The 22,028-nt window shown below is 38.5% G+C and overlaps 1 pseudogene; it reads right to left on the bottom strand.

The window, feature by feature from the left end:
- Nucleotides 1-354: 354 nt before the first annotated feature.
- The window catches only part of LOC103009926 (40S ribosomal protein S20-like), a 37,095-nt pseudogene continuing 15,421 nt past the window's right edge, over nt 355-22,028 (bottom strand).

Below are 22,028 nucleotides of genomic sequence, written 5' to 3'. Positions count from 1 at the left end.
TAAATGGAATATTTCCTGCCATATCAATAAACAAAGGATGTCATAGTCACCAATGATTGCAGCCCTCCAATGTGAGCTGGTGAGTCCTGAGGAAACTCAGGGCTGAAAAGAATACCTGCCACCTAGCAGCCATCAGACTGCAGCCACTCCCTGCGGCGAGCCCTGCAGCAACTCAGGGTGTGAAATACAGCTAAGGTGCATATCAAAGGAATGATTTCAGTGAGCCCAGACTCTTGCATCTTCCCATACTTAGAAAAGCACTAAATTCCTTAACTTGAGATATCTGGTTTTCTTTATTTAACAATATCTTTTTTTTTTTTGACAACTGATTATCAGTTTATTAAAAATGTTGATTTAAGCATCTGCAATGGTGACTTCAACCTCGACTCCTGGCTCAGTACTGATAGAAGTGATGTGCTTGACAATCTCAGAGGACTGTGCAGGTCAATAAGTCGCTTGTGGATCCTCATCTGGAAACGATCCCAAGTCTTAGAACCTTCACCACAAGGAGTTTTCCTTTTAGTTATTCTCAGAGTCTTGGTAGGCATCCGAACCCGTCCTTTCACCTTGAGATTCTTTTCCTTTGCGCCTCTGATGAGGTCAGCACATACCTTCTCCAAAGACTTCACGTTGCGGCTGATGAGGGTGATTCTAATCAGGTGAATCGCCACCTCGGGCTCTACGGGAGTCTTTCCAGTATCTGTAAAGCCATGGCTGTGGCGCGGCTTCCTGACCGACTTGTTCCTCAGCGAGGGCGAACAGCGGTGAGTCAGGGGCAGGAGCGGGTGGCCCGAGGCTCCGCTGCAGCGGCGACCGTGTCTTCCTCCAAGAGCTAACAATAATCTTTTGACTTCCGACTACCTTGCTCTTTGCTGCAAAACTCCTGTATATCCTGGCTCCTCCCCTCGCCTCCTCAGAGCAGTTTCTCGGAGTTATCTGAAACGCTGTCTCCCAGGCTGCAGTCCTCATTTTGCCCCCAATGAAACTTAACTCGCAACTCTCATGTTGTGCATTTTCTTTAAGTCAACATCCTGTTACTTTCTTTTTATTGATTTATTAAAAATATTTTTTGAGTTTAAAATTTTTTTCCAGCTTTATTGAGAAGTTTAAGGTGTACAATATAAATAAATAATTGATATATAGCATTATATAAGTTTAAGGTATACAACATAATGATTTGATATACGTGCGTATTGCAAAATGATCACCACAATCAGTTTAATTACCATTCATTATCTCACACAGTTACAAAATTTTTTTCCTATGATGAGAACTTTCAAGATCTACTCGCTTAGCAACTTTCAAATGTACAATACAGTACTGTTAGCGATAGTCATCACACTGTACATAACCTCATAACTGGAAGTTCGTACCTTTTGATCGCCTTCACTCAATTCTCCCACTCCCCACTCCTTGCCTCTGTTTTCTTTATTTCTGTGAAAAATGATATTGGAGTCTTGTTAGGGCTTGCATTGAATCTATAGGTGGCTTCAGGTTGTATGAACATTTTAACAATATCAATTGTTTCAATACATGAATATAGGATATCTTTTATTTGTGTCTTAATTTCTTTCATTAACATATTATAGTTATTAATGTAGAGATCTTTCACCTCCTTAGTTAAATTTATTCCTAGGTATTTTATTGTTTTTGATGCTATTGGGATTTTTAAAAATTTCTTTTTTAGCTAATTCATTGTTAATGTATAGAAACACAACTGATTTTTGTATGTTGATTTTGCATCTTGCAACTTTACTAAATTCATTTATTAGTTTTAACAGTTTTCTTTTTGTAATGTCTTTAGGATTTTCTACATGTAAAATCATGTCATCTGAAAATAGAGATAATTCTGCTTATTTCCAATTCTGATGCTCTTTATTTTATTTATTTTATTTTATTTTTTGCCTGATTTTTCTGGCTAGGACTTCCAGTACTTGTTGAATAGGAGTGGTGAGAGTGGGTAACCTTGTCTTCTTCCCAATCTTAGAGGAAAAGGTTTCAGCCTTCACCAACTCTATGTTAGTTGTGGACATGTCATATATGGCCTTTATTATGTCGAGGCATGTTTCTTCTATATCAATTTGTTGAGAGAATTTTTCTTTTTTATCATGAGCAGATGTTGAATTTTGTCAAATGCTTTTTCTGAAACTATTGAGATGACCTTATGGTTTTTATCTTTCATTTGATTAATGTGATGTATTACATTTATTGATTTGTGTATCTTGAACCATTCCTGCATCTCAAGGATCAATCCCTCTTAATCATGGTATGTGATCTTTTTAATCTGCTATTGAATTTGGTTAACTGGTATTTTGTTGAGAATTTTTGCATCTATATTCATCAGGGATATTGGGTGTCATTTTCTTTTCTTGTAGTATTCTTGTCTGGTTTTGGTATCAGGGTGATGGTGGCTTCATAGAATGACTTTGGGAATGTTGCCTCCTCTTCAGTTTTTTGGCAGAGTCTGAGAAGAATTGACATTAATTCTTCTGTAAATGTTTGGTAGAATTCACCAGTGAAACCATCTTGTCCTGGGCTTTTTCTTTTGTGAGCGTTTTGATTGCTATTTCACTCTCCTTACTCATTATTGGTCTGTTTGACTTTTCTATTCCTTCATGATTCAGTCTTGGCATATTGTACGTTTCCAGGAATTTAGCCATTTCTTCTAGGTTGTCCAGTTTGTTGGCATATAGTTTTTCATAGTAGTCTCTCATGATCCTTTGTATTTCTGTGGTATCAGTTATAATTTTATTTATCTTTCATTTATTATTTTATTTATTTTGGTCCTCTCTCTTTTTTTCTTGCTTAGTCTAGCTAAAGCTTTGTTTATTTTTTTATCTTTCCAAAGAGCCAACTCTTGGTTTTGTTTTCCTTTTCTATTGTTTTCACATTCTCTATCTTTTTATTTCTGCTCTAATCTTTATTATTTCCTTCCTTCTGCTAACTTTGGGCTTAGTTGGTTCTTCTATTTCTAGTACCTTGAGGTGTAAAGTTAGCTTGTTTATTTGAGAACTCTCTTTTTTCTTAATGTATGTGTTTATCACTATAAATGTTCTTATTTCTGCTTTTGCTTCATCCAGTAAGTTTTGGTATATTGTGTTTCAATTTTTTTAAGTCTCAAGATGCTTTAAAATTTTTCCTTTTAATTTCTTCCTTGAGCTATTGGCTTTTCAAGAGTGTGTTAATTTCCATATTTTGTGATTTTTCCAGTTTTCCTCCTGTTATTGATTTCTAGGTTCATATTACTGTGGTCAGAAAAGATACTTGGTATGATTTCAGTATTCTTAAATTTGCTAAGATTTGATTGTGGCCTACCATGATCTATTCTAGAAAATATTCCACATATGCTTGAGAAGAATGTGTATTCTGCTGTTTGTAAGGTGGAATGTTCTGGATAGGTCCATTTGGTCTATAGCATTGCTCAAATATACTGTTTCCTTATTGATTCTCCATCAGGATAATATATCCATTGTTGAGAGTGGGGTATTAAGGCCCCCAACTATTATTGTATTGCTGTTTATGTCTTCTTTTAGGTCTGTTTAATATTTGCTTTATATATTTAGGTGCTCCAATGTTGAGTGCTTAAATATTTAAAATTGTCATATATTCTTAATAAATTGGCCCCTTTTTCATTATATAATGATCTTCTTTGTCTCTTTTCACCATTTTTAGCTTAAAGTCTATTTTGTCTAATGTGAATATAGCTACCCCTGCTTTCTTTTGGTTACCATTTGCTTGAAATATCATTTCAATCCCTTCGCTCTCATGCTGTGTCTTAAAGCTAAAGTGTGTCTTCAGTAGGAAACATATTGTTGGTTTTTTAAAAAAATTTATTCATCCATTCTATGTCTTTTGATAGCATAATTTAGTCCATTTACATTTAAAGTAACAATTGATAGCTAAGGATTTACTATTGTCATTTTGTTAATTGTTTTCTGAATGTTTTGTAGATCCTTTGTTCCTTGCTTCCTATTTGCTCTCTTCTTTTGTGATTTGATGATACCTTGTAGCAGTATGCTTTGACACCTTTATCATAATCTTTTGTGTAACTACTATAGGTTTTTCCTTTGTGGTGCTATGAGGCTCACATAAAATATATAACATCCTATTTTAAGCTGATAACAACTTAACTTTAATAGCATTTCTAAACTTTACATTTTTCTTTCCCCACCCTACTCACATTTTAGGTTAGTGTAGTTACAGTTTACACATTTTTATTTTGCATATCCAATGCAAAATTATTGCAGTTATGGTTATTTTTACATTTGTTTTTCTAACTCTTCAACTAGAGTTGCAAGTGAATTATGCACCACCATCATAGTATTAGAGAATCTGACTTTGAGTATATATTTACTATTACCAGTGAGTTTTACACCTGCATTCATATATTTTTATGTTAATTAGTATCCTTTTATGTCTGCCTGAAGAACTCCTTTTAGCATTTCTTTTGAGGCAGGTCTAGTGGTGATAAATTCCCTCAGCTTTTGTCTGTTTGGAAAAGTCTTTATCTCTCCTTAATTTCTGAAGGATAGCTTTGCCAGGTATTGTATTCTTGGTTGACAGTTTTTTATTTCAATATTTTGAATATATCCTTTCATTCTCTCCTGACCTGAAAATTTTCTGTTGAGAAATCCACACAGTCTTATTTGGGCTGGGGGGTGGGGATTGGTTTGTGGAATTTCTCTTGTATGTGACATGTCACTTTTCTCTTATACTTTCATATTTCTCTCTTTGTCTTTGACCTTTGACAATTTAATATGTCTTCCTGTAGCCATCTTCAAGTTCAACCTATTTGGGGTTCTCTGAACCTCATGTATCTGGATGTCTATTACTCCCCCCAGCTTTGGAAAGTTTTCAGCCATTATTGATTTAAATATCTTTTTTGGTCCCTTTCTCTTACTCTTGTCCTTCTGGGATTCCCAAAATATGTATATTGTTTTCCTGATAGTGTTCCACAAGTCTCATAGGCTTGCATCACTCTTTTTCATTCTTTTTTCTCCTCTGACTGGATAATTTCAAATGATCTCTCTTCTAGTTCTCTGATTATTTCTTCTGCTTGGTCAATCTATTGTTGAAGCTCTCTATTCAAGTTTTCAAGTCAGTCATTGTATTTTTCAGCTCTTGTAGTTCACTAAACTTCTTAAGAGGATTTTTTGAATTCTTTATCAGACAGTTTATAGATCTTCATCTTTAGGGTCTGTTATTGGTGCTTTATTAGTTTCTTTTGGTGGTGTCATGTTTACCTGATTCTTTGTCATCCTTGATTCCTTGCATTAGTATCTGGGCATTTGGGTAAGTGCACCCCTCCTCCAGACCTTACAGGTTCACTTTGGCAGAGACAATCCTTCACTAGTCAGTTCTGCTTGGGGTTCTGGACTGGTCAGCTGGCAGTGTCTTTGGGTAGATGGGGCTTGCTATTGGTGGGGGGTGTCTCTATTTGGTGAGGTCACTGCCCACGCACTAAAGTCCAGGGAAGTGCTGCTGGCTGGGAATAGCTGGATAGGACTACTTTCTTAGTTCTCTGTCTTAGCTAGGCTATATGATGGACTCCATGGTTGCACGGATTCTCTGGTTGGGCTTCCTAGTCAGGTAGGACTGGATGCTATACTTGGCAGTTGGGCAGGGCTATGAACTTGCTTTCCTGTGCAAGCAGGGCTGTAGAATATATTCCACGGATATTACTGCTCAATGGCTGGGGACCTGAATCTGACAGGGCTGCCCACCAAACTTCCTGGCAAGATGGGACCACTGGCTCAGCTCCGCCAATGGGTAGGGCCATTGGCTGGGCTGTCTGCTCAAGTGACAATGTTGGTGAGGCTATAGAGGGCTATACAGCTTCCAGGTGCTCTGGTTAGGATTTGTGGCCAGGTGGGACTGGAGGATATATTTAGCCCTAGGCAGAGCTTCAGATTTGTTTCCCAGCTCGAGTGGAGCCATGTAACAGATTCCATGGCTGGCATGGCTCACTGGCTGGGGAACAGAATTAGGTAGAACTGTTCACTGGTCAGATAGGGCCAACAGCTAAGCTCTGCAGATGGGAAGAGCTTCTGGCTGGGCTCTCTGCTTGGGTGACTCTGCAGCTGGTTATAGGGTGCAGCCTCCTGGGTACCTGGTAAGGCTTCCTCATTGGGTGAGACTGAGGGCTATATTTAAAAGTAGGTAGGGCCATGAACCTAATTCTCTGCCTGGGCGGGGCAACAGAACATGCTCCAAGCCCAGCATGGCTTGCTGGCCAGGAACCCAAATCATGCAGAACTGTGCACTGAGCTCCCTGGCCAGACAGGGCCACCAGCTGAGCTCTGCAGACAGGCAGAACCACTGTCTGGGCTCTCTGCTCAAGTGCTGCTGGGCTACATTGCTTCCCAAGTTCCCCCCCAAGGTTTCCTGGTCAGTCAGGGTGAAGTCTGCACCTACGGATGTGTGGGGCTATGAATTAGCTTCCTTGCCTGGGTGGTATGGCAGCATAGGCTCCAAGCCCAGATAGGCTCATTGTTTTGGATCCTGAATCAGACAGAACCGCACACCAATTTTCCTGGCCAAATGGGACCACTGGCTTGGCTCTGTAGATGAGCAGTTGGCTGGGATCTCTAATTGGGCACTGCTGTGAGAGGGAACTTGATCTACCAAGATCTGAGCCCTGGTTGCTGTAAGCCCTGCCCTCTAGTTCATCACCGTCTGATCTCCAGTGGTGAAGCCCTGCAGATTTCCCCTGTGATTCCTGTGAAGTGACACCCAAATGGGCCTCCTGGGAAAGGACCCACGACACATAGGGAGATGAATGTCCATCTTGGGCTCTCCTTTTCCCACTGGAGAAACCTTAGGCCTGGGGGGGTCCTGTCAGTGAGTGCTATTCTGGCCTGGGTGAGGGGCAATGCAGTCAGAGTGTAGCTGCTCCTCCTACCCTTCTCAGTCTCTGTGGTCCAAGGGGGTGCTTCAGCCTCACTTCCATGGTCTGGGAGTTTTACAGTGGTGTCTTGTCTATGGACAGTTGCTAGTTGGTCTTCTTATGAGGGAGACTGAAGTTGGGAATAATCTGTGTTGCCATCTTGATAATGTTACTCCTTTTTTAAAGAAATGGGACTGTTTTCTTCTTATTGAATTTTCTTATTAAGAATTCTTATATATTCTTATTATTAGTCCTTTATCAGACATATGTTTTGCAAATATTTTCTCCTAGTTTATGTCATTTTTTTTCATTTTCTTAACTTTATCTTTCAAAGAGAAGATGTTGATGGTAATGTTAAGTTGGTGCAGCCACTGTGGAGAACAGTATGGATGTTGCTTTAAAAACTAAAAATAGAGCTACCATATGATCCAGCAATCCCACTCCTGGGTATATATCCAGAAAAGATGAAAACTCTATTTAGAAAAGGTACATGCACCCCAATGTTCATAGCAGCGCTCTTTACAATAGCCAAGACATGGAAGCAACCTAAATGTCCATTGACAGATGAATGGATAAAGAAGATGTGTGTGTATATATATATATATATATATATATATATATATATATATATACACACACACACACACACACACACACACTCATACATAATGGAATATTATGCAGTCATAAAAAAGAATGAAATAATGCCATTTGCAGCAACATGGATGGACCTAGAGATTATCATACTAAGTGAAGTATGTCAGGCAAAGACAAATATCATATGATATCAATTATTTGTGGAATCCCCAAAAAATGATACAAATGAACTTATTTACAAAACTGAAATAGACTCACAGACATAGAAAACAATCTTATGGTTACCAAAGGGGAAAAGGGTGGCGTGGGGTGGGATAAATTAGGAGTTTGGGAGTAGCATATACACACTATTATGTATAAAATAGGTAAAAAAACAAGGACCTACTGTGTAGAACAGGGAACTATATTCAATATCTTGTAGTAACCTGTAATGGAAAAGAATCTGAAAAAGAATATATATATGTATGTGTGTGTATATATATATATATATATATATATATATATATATACAATCTCCTTAGCTGTACACCTGAAGCTACACAAATTGTAAATCAAATATAGGTCAATAAAAAAATTTAAAAAAACACAGAGTAGATGTTTTTAATTTTGATGAAAGCCAATTTATTAGTGTTTTTCTTCTTTTATGATTCATGGTTTTATTTTTATTTTTGGTTCTATGTAAGAAATCTTACATAAACCAAGGTCATAAATATTTTCCCTATGTTATCTCCTAGAAGTTGTATAGTCTCATGTTTTACACTTAAGCCTATGAATTTTTTTTTAAACATCTTTATTGTAGTATAATTGCTTTACAATGGTGTGTTAGTTTCTGCTTTATAACAAAGTGAATCAGTTATACATATACATATGTTCCCATATCTCTTCCTTCTTGCATCTCCCTCCCTCCCACCCCCTATGAATTTTTTTTTTTTAAAGAAATTCATGTTCTTTTATTTATTTATTTATTTATTTATTTATTTATGACTGTGTTGAGTCTTCGTTTCTGTGCGAGGGCTTTCTCTAGTTGTGGCAAGTGGGGGCCACTCTTCATCGCGGTGCGCAGGCCTCTCACTATCGCGGCCTCTCTTGTTGCGGAGCACAGGCTCCAGACGCGCAGGCTCAGTAATTGTGGCTCAGGGGCCCAGTTGCTCCGTGACATGTGGGATCTTCCCAGACCAGGGCTCGAACCCGTGTCCCCTGCATTGGCAGGCAGATTCTCAACCACTGCGCCACCAGGGAAACCCCCACCCCCTATGAATTTTTAAAGTTAATTTTTGTACATGGAGCAAAGTATGGGTCAAAGTTTATTTCTTTGCACTTGGATATCCGATTGTGCCAGGGTTGTTTGTTGAAGAGCGTGTTGTTTATCCACCAACACTTTGTAAAAACCAGTTGTCCATATATGTATGGGTCTATAGCTGGACTCTCTATTTTGTTCCATTGACCTATGTGTTCATCTTTTTTTTTTTTTTTTAACATCTTTATTGGAGTATAATTGCTTTACAACGGTGTGTTAGTTTGTGCTTTATAACAAAGTGAATCAGCTATACATATACATATATCCCCATATCCCCTCCCTCTTACGTCTCCCTCCTACCCTCCCTATTCCACCCCTCTAGGTGGTCACAGAGCACCGAGCTGATCTCCCTGTGCTATGTGGCTGCTTCCCACTAGCTATCTATTTTACATTTGGTAGTGTATATATGTCCATGCCACTCTCACTTCGTCCCAGCTTACCCTTCCTCCTCCCCATGTCCTCAAGTCCATTCTCTACATCTGCATCTTTATTCCTGTCCTGCCCCTAGGTTCTTCAGAACCTTTTTGGGTTTTTTTAGATTCCATATATATGTGTTAGCATACGGTATTTGTTTTTCACTTTCTGACTTACTTCACTCTGTATGACAGTCTCTAGGTCCATCCACCTCACTACAAATAACTCAACTTCAGTTCTTTTTATGGCTGAGTAATATTCCATTGTATATATGTGCCACATCTTCTTTATTATGTGTTTATCTTTTCACAAATATCATGATATCTTGGCTATTGTACCTTTATAGTAAGTCTTGAAATTAGGTCCTACAAGTCTCCCAACTTTGTTCTTCTTTTCCAAAATTATTTTGGCTGTACTAGGTCCTTTTGCTTTTCCTGACACATTTTTTTTGGAATTAGTTTTGATTTCTAAAACATTCTGTTGGGATTTTGATTAGGATTGCTGAAATTCTTATTAGTTAGAGAAATTGTGTTGCCTCTCTTAAGAGACATTTTTGCAATTATTCCCTAGTGTTTGCTTCTTTTTCCCATTTATATTTACCCCTATACCCTGAAGCTAAAGCACAGTTGAGCCAGAATGACATTCAGCCTACAAAAGTAGCATGAAGGTTTTGCAATTGGGATTGTGGTCTCAGGACTCAGGCTGCCTTTAAAAGTGGGGGAGTTAGTGCTGAATAGTAATTCTGGAGGCAGCCAGAGGTGGGAATGTGCAGGAGGGAAACCAACTTTGTGTTGTTTCTTTGAGCCTTGAGTAGATTGGAGCTAACTTCTTTGGCTTGTGCTACACTCCTCAGAGGAAAAGCATGACTGAAATGTGAGAAAGAGTACTAGTTTCTTTGATTATTTTAAAGTCTTCTCTTCTCCTTGTTTGTTGCTATTTTGGAAATCTCACTCATTCATCACTTACTCCAGTTGTCTCTTATTCTATCCCCTTTATCTTTTCCTTCCCTCACTCCAAATTCTTCCTTAAATATCTGATGCCTCTTAAAAAGATGATCCTCCAGAGATTAGTAATGTAAAGTAAACATATTTTGGTAGAAGTTTTGAGATAAAAAATTAAGCATAAAATTAATCAAAGTTATTGGGATGTGCTGATTATGATTAATTGTTGGATAAAATGTTCTGACAACCTAGGAATGTTTCCCCTGGTTTGACTCCAGTGTTAATCCACAACTTCATCCCCAAATAACAGTGTCTCTGTAGTGCATCTTTTACAACTTAGTGGAATTACTGAGTTTCAGATTTTCTTTCTTCTTCATGCCTGGCAGCCATGGACCAATTAATCTGAAAATATGAACATTTGAGGAGGATATTTTTCAGTGACTCAGCAAGGCAACAGATGGTAAAATGTTTAATGTTTATTTCAAATCCATTTCCATATTGGATTCACATCCAAGAGTGCTTAAAAACATTTTTATTTGGATAGAGACTGTTGTTCACTGTCAGACAACAATCTCTGTTGAAAAAACCATCATTTGAATTACAACTTATTTGACAAGTATGAGGCAGACATTGCAGCTTCAATGATTATGAATGTGGCACTCTATCTTTCCTACCTCACACTGTATTTTACTTACCATGGATATATTTACAAATGTTGGTTTTTAATAGCATTCATTAATTCATGTATTTGTTCATTCATTAATTTACAAAACTTGTATTGAGCACTTACTATATTATATGGGTATTTATCTACAGATGAAAAAACACAATAAAATGGTCTATAATCAAGGACTCTAAAGTCTATTGGGTTTAGTAGCTTCATCAATAAGATTTAATTCTATTAAAACATTTATTTTGCTAGATAACCCTGCTTTTGTTTTGTTGGGCATACCTTTCATTCTAGAGTGTCTTGAAGATTGTTTAGGGAAGCTGGTTTGGTGACTAACTGCCAGAGACAGATGTACCTAGAAGGGTATAAAACTTATATTTGAGTCCCTCTTGCTTGCACAGACCACTTCCAGGGCTCTGAGAGGGGACCTATAAGTGTGTTTATATGGTCATAGTTTTCGTAAAATTTACAAAGGTAAGATATTTTAACTGCAATTGGTTAAGACGACTGCCTCTTTCCATTCTGAATTTCCCTCTGTCCTTCTTCTCACACTAGATGGTAATGGAGGGGCAATGGGCACTTTTTGGGATCCAGCTAAGCAGAAGTTGAGTTAAGGTTCACTTAGTTGGGGTTTTGTAAGATATGTTTATGGTTTGTAATCTATTCCATGAACAGTTTTCTAGCTGTCCCATGTAGGAATAACATAGAAATACTGCTCACTGAAATGATTCCCCCAGTGTTTTAACTTGAACCTGCAAGAAGAAAGTCATAGTGCCCAGCACTGCCTAACATGTTAGGCGGAGGAGGAGCAGTTTAAAATGTGAACAGCTAGAAGCTAGGGTGGAAAATTCTTTCACACTGTAGATGTGCAAAATCGTAAACCATAAATTTAATTCTCATCAATGCTTAAACAAAATGGAAGTTTTCTTTCTTGATGAAATTATATTCCTAAATGCAGTACCTGCAATTGTAAAAGCACCATACAACCTCTTCTTTTTATTAATGAGAACTACATGAAATAGAATTCATCAGAATTTCTATATTTGTAGGGCACAAGCTGAAGCTGTACTATAGACAACATTTATGTAGCATTGTACGTGCTATGCATTCTAGCATATTGAATAGCATCTTAGCATATCATTACCAGTAATAGTTATTAAGCCCAAATAAACTATATTAAGCTATCAAGTATGAAAAATAAATTTTGAACTATTATTCTAGTGGAATTTAAATTTTTTCTGAATTAAAAAAGTTTTATATAGAAAATAATATTACAATATTTTTGTCATATGAAGAGACAATCAAACTAACAGCCAAAAGATGTAGGACAAAAAGTATTGTACAGATGTGTCCAGCTCCATTTTTCTTTCTCAAGATTGCTTTGGCTATTCAGGGTCTTCTGTGTTTCCATACAAATTGTGAAATTTTTTGTTCTAGTTCTGTGAAAAATGCCATTGGTAGTTTGATAGAGATTGCGTTGAATCTGTAGATTGCTTTGGGTGGTAGAGTCATTTTCACAATGTTGATTCTTCCAATCCAATAACATGGTATATCTCTCCATCTGTTTGTATCATCTTTAATTTCTTTCATCAGTGTCTTATAGTTTTCTGCATACAGGTCTTTTGTCTCCTTAGGTAGGTTTATTCCTAGGTATTTTATTCTTTTTGTTGCTATGGTACATGGAAGTGTTTCCTTAATTTCTCTTTCAGATTTTTCATCATTAGTGTATAGGAATGCAAGAGATTTCTGTGCATTAATTTTGTATCCTGCTACTTTACCAAATCCATTGATTAGCTCTAGTAGTTTTCTGGTAGCATCTTTAGGATTCTCTATGTATGGTATCATGTCATCTGCAAACAGTGACAGCTTTGCTTCTTCTTTTCTGATTTGGCTTCCTTTTACTTCTTTTTCTTCTCTGATTGCTGTGGCTAAAACTTCCAAAACTATGTTGAATAATAATGGTGAGAGTGGGCAACCTTGTCTTGTTCCTGATCTTAGAGGAAATGGTTTCAGTTTTTCACATTGAGAACGATGTTAGCTGTAGGTTTGTCATATATGGCCTTTATTATGTTGAGGTAAGTTCCCGCTATGCCTGCTTTCTGGAGGGTCAATTTCTTAGTTAATAAAAATATTATGTTGAATTTCTGGATTTTGTGATTTTTCCTAGCTTTGTAAATTTGTAGCTTGTTGTAATTTCTTTTCTCATTTTAAATAAATACTTATATGTCTGCCTAATTTTATATTAGTAATTTTGCATTATTTCTTTTAAAGATATCTCTCAGAATATATATGTTTCAGGCTTCCCCAAACCTGGGTCTGCTCTCTATCTGCTCCAGATTTCATTTTGTTCGTCCAGTGATTCCTCAAGGAAGAGTAAATTTGGGGAACTGAATTATCTCTATGGGAGGAAATGAAGAAAGGATTTGGGGAGAGGTTCAGTGAAGGGTGAAGGTAGGATAAAAATGAAGAAAAAGGAAAATTAATGTACTGAACACTTATATGGTTGACAAGATTGGTAGTGAATTGAGAGAAGGGGAACATGGGAAGAAGAATGGAAACAGGGACATAAGAGAAGACAAATGGGATAGCAAGTCTCTTTAGTTTAATAGCAATAACACAGAAATTGGAATCAAAAACAGTTTCCTTAATCTGTCCAGCTGTAGGTGTGACCTTGATCAATTCCCTTATTTCCTCTGGGCTTTCTGCTCCTTCTTTGTAAAGCAGAGATAATAATACATATCCTGCGGGTTATCAGGATTAAAAACAACTACATCAAACCCCCAGCCCACAGCAGGGTCTCATAGCTATTATCACTGTTGTTGATTCAATCAAACGTTGTGAAGGAGGCTCAGCAAAATCCCAGATCTCAAGAAAAACCTGAGGGATGAATGTGTAGGCATTGCCTGCTTATGAAGGGAAATATCAGGAAAGCTAAAGCATGAAAAGAGACACAGATTAAAGGAGGCAGAAGAATGATTTGGGATATATGAGGTTGAAAGAGGGGGACTGAGAAAACAGATTCCTCATAATCTAATCCCTACCTGATGGCAAGAAAAGAAAAACAGATGGCTCCTTGATGGAAGTGGTAGAAGAGGCACAGGAAGAAAATGGGCAAAATCTTACAGGGCTCTTAGGTTAAAAAGTTTGAAATTGGTACTGACAGGTATGTGACCATTTGGCCAAAATTGTGTTGTCAATGTATCTGCGTCTATTAGGCTGATGAATGGTCAACTCCAGGGCTCTTGGACCCTTACTGGGAATATCTATGGGACCAGGTCTAAAGGAAAACCCAGAGACTCCGTTCAGAAGATGAAGACTCTGGGTTACTATGGAATTTTCAATGAAATAATGGAGTTGGCAAATAAAAATTTCAGTTTGTATCTGATCAACTGTCATTTTGCTGGGTTAGGGGAAATAATACTAGACTTTAAAATAGTGAAAAAGAAAAAGAAGTTCATTACAGAAAAACAACACATGATCTTTGGAATTAAAAAAATGTACTCCAGGTGGCTTCCACTTTAAGGAAAATTAAGTTTGAAATGTCGACTTCTCAGTCTATAAATTAGAACCTACATATTTACATGTTCCATTTACAAAGACATGGAAGGCTGAATTCCATCTTGCTTACAATGCTTAAAATGTCATTCAAATTCTGAAATTTCAGTTCATGGTTGGCTCTCTGGGTGACATGTGTTGCCTAAACTAGGGCCCAGGAAACATATATATATATATATTTTTAAAGGGGGGTGGTGAGAAGTGACACAAGTATGGCCCAAAATAGACACCTGAGGAGAGCCACAGGCTAAAGCTGAGTGTTAGTTAGTAATGTGACAAAGACCCTCTCCTTGACCAAATTTTAGTTGACGCCTCTGAACCCTATTCTCCATTAGACCTCAACTTTGGGCCCTGTCCCTATCCCTATCTCAGTCCTTCCTGGTCCTGTATAGCCCAGTTTTAGCAAGAATCCTGTTAAGTCAGTTTAGAGAGAATCCCCCATCTTCGATACCTTATCACCCTGACCTGCCTGCAGCAAGAATCCCCTTGGGTCAGTTAAGCAAGAATTCCCCCTATCCTTGATGTCTTCCCTTAGTAATTTTCCATCCATCAACCCTCCCAACCCTCTCCTTGGCTATAAATCCTCACTTGTTCTTGTTTTGGGAATTGAGCCCAGTTCTATATTGAGGTCTCTTTTCCTCTATTGCAATAGTTCCTGAATGAAATGTGTCTTTACCGCTTTAACTACTGTCTGGTTCTGGTTTTCTTTAACAGACATAAGATTGTGACTGGAAACCATCATTCTGCGCTGGTAACCACTGGGTGGGCAAGCAATCCGCTGTGTTCGGCAGTAAGTACACCCTACCTGAATAATTTTAGTAACACTCATAATTGCCACTTGTATACAACTAAAAATTTCAAAGGCTTTCACATATGTTATTTTAGTTTTTCCCTCACAGCGGCCTTTGTGAAATAGGCAGGGATCTTATGGAAGAGGAAACTGAGGCTCAGAGCAGTTGCTTACCTGGCAGGGGGGTCACTCAACAAGCAGAACTAGAACTGAAGCTTTCAGAATCCTCACTCAGTGCTCTGAATTCAGTTAGAATTTAAAACTTCAAAGAGAAATAGAGTACATTGTTCTAGCAGAAAATGGATTGTTATGAAGATAAAGAGTTTGCTGACTTTTAAGCAGGACAATTAAAGAATCTGGTGGTGAATAAATAACTTGTCTTAGACATTAGAATGAATAACCATTTCATGGATATCTTTGAACAATTTACTTCTTTCATGTAGAGCCAGAGTTTCAATAGATGTAAACTATAGCAGAAAATACTTAGACACACCAGGAACAAATCTTGGCTGTAAAGCTGATTATAGGCTCAATGTACGGTATATTCATTATTCAACAAACTCATTGAAATATCCACGATTCTCAGACACTGGGTAAAATGCTAGAGGGAAAATGATGGCCAAGACGTGGTCCCTGCCATCTGAAGCTCTTGGCTAGTTTGTGTAGGAGAGACATGGTCAGACATCTAGTTACAGAACAGCGAGGAAAGGTGAGCTATTCGCAAGGGTGGAGCATGCTGATTGAAAGCAGTCCTTGGTCTGCTTAGCTGTATACCTGTCTATGACAGGAGGCTGGACCTGCAGTTCCCTGAAGTTCTTTTCAGTTCTTTTCTTTCAGTGAATCGTGAATCCTGTTTTCACAATGGCTGCTGTTTCTATTGCTATGGAAATGACAGTGATGTATATCACAAATTCAAATATGACATGACTACAGGACTCAAGAGGAGGAAAAGATGAGCTTTAAGGGGCACAGTTTTCCTCCAAGCCAAATAACTTTGCTAATGAGCAAGTATGTTAACAGGAAAAAAAAATTGAAAAACATGTGAGAAGGCCATTGGCTGGGAGAATAGGATATGTGAGTGAGGTTCTTCAACAGATGTGCCTGGGGTGAGCTCAGTAGATAAATCTTAACACCTCCACTGGAACATTTCTCAAGCCAAAATGCTGCTCCCTGGACAATCCAACAGCTGCAGTCTCCTGTTCTGATGTAGGAGGAGGCTGATAAATCTCTCCCTGGATAGAGAGGGAGATTAGTTACCCTTTGCCCCCGGGCCATCTTCCCTCCAGGTGGAAGGTGATGCCTAACTTTAGGAGAGGCTGAGTTGGCATCAAGACAAATGCTGGTGTGATGAGAAAGACCACCCTCTCTCTTAAGCATTTTCAGATGCATCCTCCTTGGCCTAGGTTTGGGGGGAAAACCGTCCAAGTACCACTGTGACCTGCTCTATCTTTGCCTGTCCCCTGTGAGAGAGTTTCAACCCCATTTCTGGAACCACCCCCTACCCCTGCCTGTGCAGAGAAATTACCACGTGACTTGACTTTCTGTCTGAGATGGGTTTTGGGAGGTGGCCTGGGGATGAGGCTCTAAGGTCAGCAGCAGAGCTTTCACCGTGAAGCAGCAGCCTCTCTTTTGAGCAGAGTTGGCTGTACACTTTCATCTTCCCCACCCTCTGGCCTGGTCTTTGAGGATGTCATGGTAAAAGTAAAGGAAACTTTGTTTAGTCTGCACCACAGCCTTGAATAGGCCATAAAAACTCCCCAGGCTGTGACCGACCAGACTTGGAACGCAGACCTCCACTCGTCACTTACGCACCTTCTTTGTCACTTTGTATTTTGTGTGTTGTCTCTCTCTCCACCCTGGTGGCCTGTAAACACACACATACCCGCCATCTGGAAGTTGCTGTGCTGATGTTGTGTTCTCCAAAACCCCATGCATGTGTTGATGAAATTACAGGATATATGCTGTTACTTATATGGGATTAATATGGACATTTGGAACTCAAGAAATCAGGTGAAACATTTCTAAGATAAAATCCCCTCTCCTGAAAACTCACCCCTTCAAAAATGCTAGTGGCTGCTTCTACATCTTTATTATGATTCCAAGGACTATGACACAGGCCTTGATTAGAAAAATCTTGATTTCTAATAGCTTCTGAAAAAAAACCTCTCAATATCTGAGCATTAAAAAATGTGCTTCAATATGAAGTGGCTGGAAGGTTCCCTATGTGCAAGTCCTCCTTTAATTTAGTTAATGTAGAGCAATGTTTTTTAAAAAAACATTTTCACCATGGGAAGAAGAAGGAGAAGGAGGAAGAGGAGGAGATGATGGTGGCGGCAGACAGGAGAGGATGGAGATGGAGAAGATGGAGAAGGAAAAGGAAAAGGAGAAGAAGAAAAAAAAGAGTTTGCTGCTGAGCTGAGAATTCAACTACAAAGCCAAGGCCCAGCTTGGAGCAGAGTTTTATGGCTGAGTTATAAACTCTGAAAATAGGGCTTTATAATGGAAATGATGACAGACTCTCTCCTATAACTGGGCTAGCGGATGCCCACTGTAATGTACTGTGTAATTTATAGGAGTCACCTGTTAAGCCATCTGGGAGAGAAAATTTCCCTTCTTTTAAAATGTTAATAACTTGATTAACCTTTTGAACTTCATCATTATTCCAAGTGGAGTCCATGCAAGTCAATTGCTGCTAGCCATCAAATTTATATTTGTAGATAAAACTTGGGATAAAAAGATCCATACCAAGTGGCTTTCTTATTTTTACCCTGTAGGAAAATGAGTTGTTAAGAGAGAAGCTGCAGCTTGATGGACTGGATTCTGCAAACTAAAGCCTGCCCCAAGTTAAAGCAACCATTGGGTCTCTTTGTACCTAAATCCATATATGCGTTTATCTTCCCTCCTTACCTTCCTCTCCCATTGGTTTTTCAGGCAAGAAACCAGGAACTGAGATCTCTCCTGCCCTTGGGGAGAATAGATATTATTCACTATGGGAACCTTGACTCTATAACTTTAAATGGTTGCTAAATGGATTGTATATATGGTTTTATGTCTTCTACATTTGTAGAGTTGTAGATCCCCATACATCAGCTCCCCTGTTTTTCTATTTTCTTTCACTTTTAGTATTGCTCTTATTCCTTATCAAAACATTCTTATGGAATCTCTCTGTTCTCAACATTCATTCCACAAATGACCAGCGTCCAGGTTGGGCTCTACTAGCTTGCCTCTGTTATTCTCGGGATCTATCCACTTTTGACCCTTTTGGAACAAATCTATCTCATTGAACAAATCTAATAGGGTTAGAATTCCTTCAAACAGCAATGGGACACTTTAATGAATGCTAGATCTGTCTTTGTTGTAGGAAGATTCAGTACTTTCTGAAGATGAAATTGCTCAGTTGGAATTCTCTGATTTGAGAATGTCATTTTAAATATAGACCAAGGCCCTTGTATACATGTTTTTCCTGTTTAATTTCTCTGGACTGATTATTTTACTGTTAACCTGGATTACAAGTGCTTTTTTTTTTTTTTTTTTAAACATCTTTATTGAAGTATAATTGCCTTACAATGGTGTGTTAGCTTCTGCTTTATAACAAAGTGAATCAGTTATACATATACAATATGTTCCCATTTCTCTTCCCTCTTGCATCTCCCTCCCTCCCACCCTCCCCATCCCACCCCTCTAGGTGGTCACAAAGCACCCACCGAGCTGATCTCCCTGTGCTATGCGGCTGCTTCCCACTAGTTATCTATTTTACATTTGGTAGTGTATATATGTCCATGACACTTTCTTACCCTGTCACATCTCACCCCACCCCCTCCCCACATCCTCAAGTCCATTCTCTAGTAGGTCTGTGTCTTTATTCCCATCTTGCCACTAGGTTCTTCATGGCCTTTTTTTTTTTTTTTTTCCTTAGATTCCGTATATATGTGTTAGCATACTGTATTTGTTTTTCTCTTTCTGACTTACTTCACTCTGTATGACAGACTCTAACTCCATCCACCTCATTACAAATACCTCAATTTCATTTCTTTTTATGGCTGAGTAATATTCCATTGTATATATGTGCCACATCTTCTTTATCCATTCATCTGTCGATGGACATTTAGGTTGCTTCCATGTCCTGGCTATTGTAAATAGAGCTGCAATGAACATTTTGGTACATGACTCTTTTTGACCTATGGTTTTCTCAGGGTATATGCCCAGTAGTGGGATTGCTGGGTCGTATGGTAGTTCTATTTGTAGTTTTTTTAAGGAACCTCCATACTGTTCTCCATAGTGGCTGTATCAATTTACATTCCCTACAAGTGCTTTTGTATGAGGGACACATCGTTGTCTATAACACATTGTACTCCCATGTGATTCTCATTGATTAAATCAGGAGATCCTTTTCTGTATTTCCCGAAGAACACTAAAGCAGTCGTACCCAAAGTAAGTCAAATAAAAATGATTATCCTAAGAAATGTAATCCTGGAGGAGCCAATCATGTTAAGCCACAATTTCCTCCAACCCTTTGATCTGAGAGACAATGCTTACCGAAAGGATATACTGCCCAAGAAGTTAGTTGTCTGATGGGAGAGTAAATATATGAAAACCTTTTGCACTTTCTGGTAAGTTCATCTCTATTTGTTCTTAATTAAGGCAACCAATCATCCTGTTTTTCCTGTGATGCTCCTGGTTTTAGCACCAAAAGCCCTGCATCCCAGGAGACCTCTCAGTTCCAGGCAAACTATGACAGTTGGTCATCCTATTCTTACTGAACAATTTTTTAAAGTTTCCTTTATTACCAGATAGTAATAGCACGAAGAGAAGCTAGAACTGTGTAAGACTTAGTATAAAGAACTATTTTTTAATTGCTACAGTATTCACAAATGATTGGGCTTCCTAGAAATATAGTAAGCTCTCTGTCACTCAGAATGTTCATGCAGAAGTGGAATGGCTACCTGCAAGGAGTTTGTGGGGAGGATTCCTACTTTGGCAGGAAGACTGGACTTTATGATCTCTAAGCGTGTTTCCAACTCTAAATTTTAAAAATTCTAGATGGCTCCAAAAGACAGAAACATGACAGCTACAGGTAGACATCAGGAATCTTGAATTCTGGTGTCTTTATGTACTCTGTATAGCTTTTACATTTTTATGTTAACCTGTTTTGTATCTTGCCTGATACAAAACTCTACTGTATGGGTGTGCATAGTACTATTCTATTTTGTAACACCATACGCACCACTTGGATTCTAATGGTCTCTTCTGTGATTTTCAAACACTCACCCCTTGATGGGATGGAGCCTAAGTTCTTCGTTGGAATATAATGTTCATTAATTCCTTGAGCATTTCTCCACTGGAAACATGGTTCCTGCTTGCAGTTTGATGTCATCCACCCTTCACACGCTCTGACACTCATATACATTTCACAGATGTGTCAAGAGAGGTCTCAAGATGTTGAGAGGAAAAGTTTGCCAAGGCTATAGTGAGATTGTGTGGCACAGCCAAAAATGAAAAAGTCAAAAGTCTGGCTCTGAGTGCTGTTTTCTAATGACTAGACACCACTCCCTCTTTGGAACAGATTTGATTTTAATGCTTTAAAGGGGCATAGAGAGCTGGCTGGTTTACAAAACTGAGAAATATTCTTCTTGCTGAAGCAACACAGCTTTCCCTGCCACCATCTTGAGGGAGTTTTGACCTTCCATAATAGACAAAGTCCCTATCCTCCCCTGTCCTTTCTTCCCATACCTCTTCCTCCCTAAATTCCTCCTGAATTCTCTAGATGGAAGCTTATTCTGATACTAGTTGTTTAAGAGCAACAGAAAATTCTAAAGTACACAAAAATGTTTACAAGTACATAGAATGGTACAGAATCTAGATTAGGAGGTGATTCTTAGGAGTTCATATCGCCTTGATGTCTCTATTGAGATCTCAGAGAAAAAGATCTGGAAACAAAATACTTTTATTCTTTCTATGTTTAATTTGAGCTTGCCCTCCTTGAATTGTCAGAGGAATCTCTTGCTTTACTGAACCTAAAACTTCCTAAACTCAATTCTTTCTCTTTTTTCTCTTTGTCACCCTTTGTCTTCCCACCCTAGATCATGGGTTCTCTTTGATATTAGCGTAAGCACTTTCATTTATTCATTAAGTATTTATTGAGCACCTACTACATTCTGTGTAGTATGCTGGTTTGAGAGAGTGAAATAAGTCATGTCCCTATTCTATCCTTGAAGAGCTCACTTTGTATATAATGATGGTGAGAGATAGAAAAACCTCTCCAAACAACTAACAATAATATAATTAGATAAGTATTCAAAGCTTTAAACTGAAAGGCATTTAGACTTTTCTAGAACAGGTGGAGAGGCAGCTGTTGTTTGTCCATTAACATGATCTACTGGTTTTTTAATATGTTGCCTTTATGATACAAACTAAATTATGCAGTAGATGAGCACATTCAAGCTCATATCTGCCCTTCAACAAACCAGATCATCGGAAACACTTGTACTGGACTGTATCAGTATTGGCTTTCTTTTTTTTTTTAAAACAATCACTTTTGTTATTTATTTATTTATGGCTGTGTTGGGTCTTCGTTTCTGTGCGAGGGCTTTCTCTAGTTGCGGCAAGCGGGGGCCACTCTTCATCGCGGTGCGCGGGCCTCTCATTATCGCGGCCTCTCTTGTTGCGGAGCACAGGATCCAGACGCGCAGGCTCAGCAGTTGTGGCTCACGGGCCCAGCTGCTCCGTGGCATGTGGGATCCTCCCAGACCAGGTCTCGAACCCGTGTCCCCTGCATTAGCAGGCAGACTCTCAACCACTGCGTCACCAGGGAAACCCAGTATTGGCTTTCTTTAGACCTGATTTCTGACCTTTGCTTTGGTGTGATGCCATGAGCTCAT

This window comes from Balaenoptera acutorostrata, chromosome 17 (genome assembly GCF_949987535.1).
Source record: "Balaenoptera acutorostrata chromosome 17, mBalAcu1.1, whole genome shotgun sequence".
Lineage (NCBI taxonomy): Eukaryota > Metazoa > Chordata > Mammalia > Artiodactyla > Balaenopteridae > Balaenoptera > Balaenoptera acutorostrata.
The sequence above is the reverse complement of the archived record's forward strand: the minus strand, read 5'-3'. Positions and strand labels throughout refer to the sequence as shown.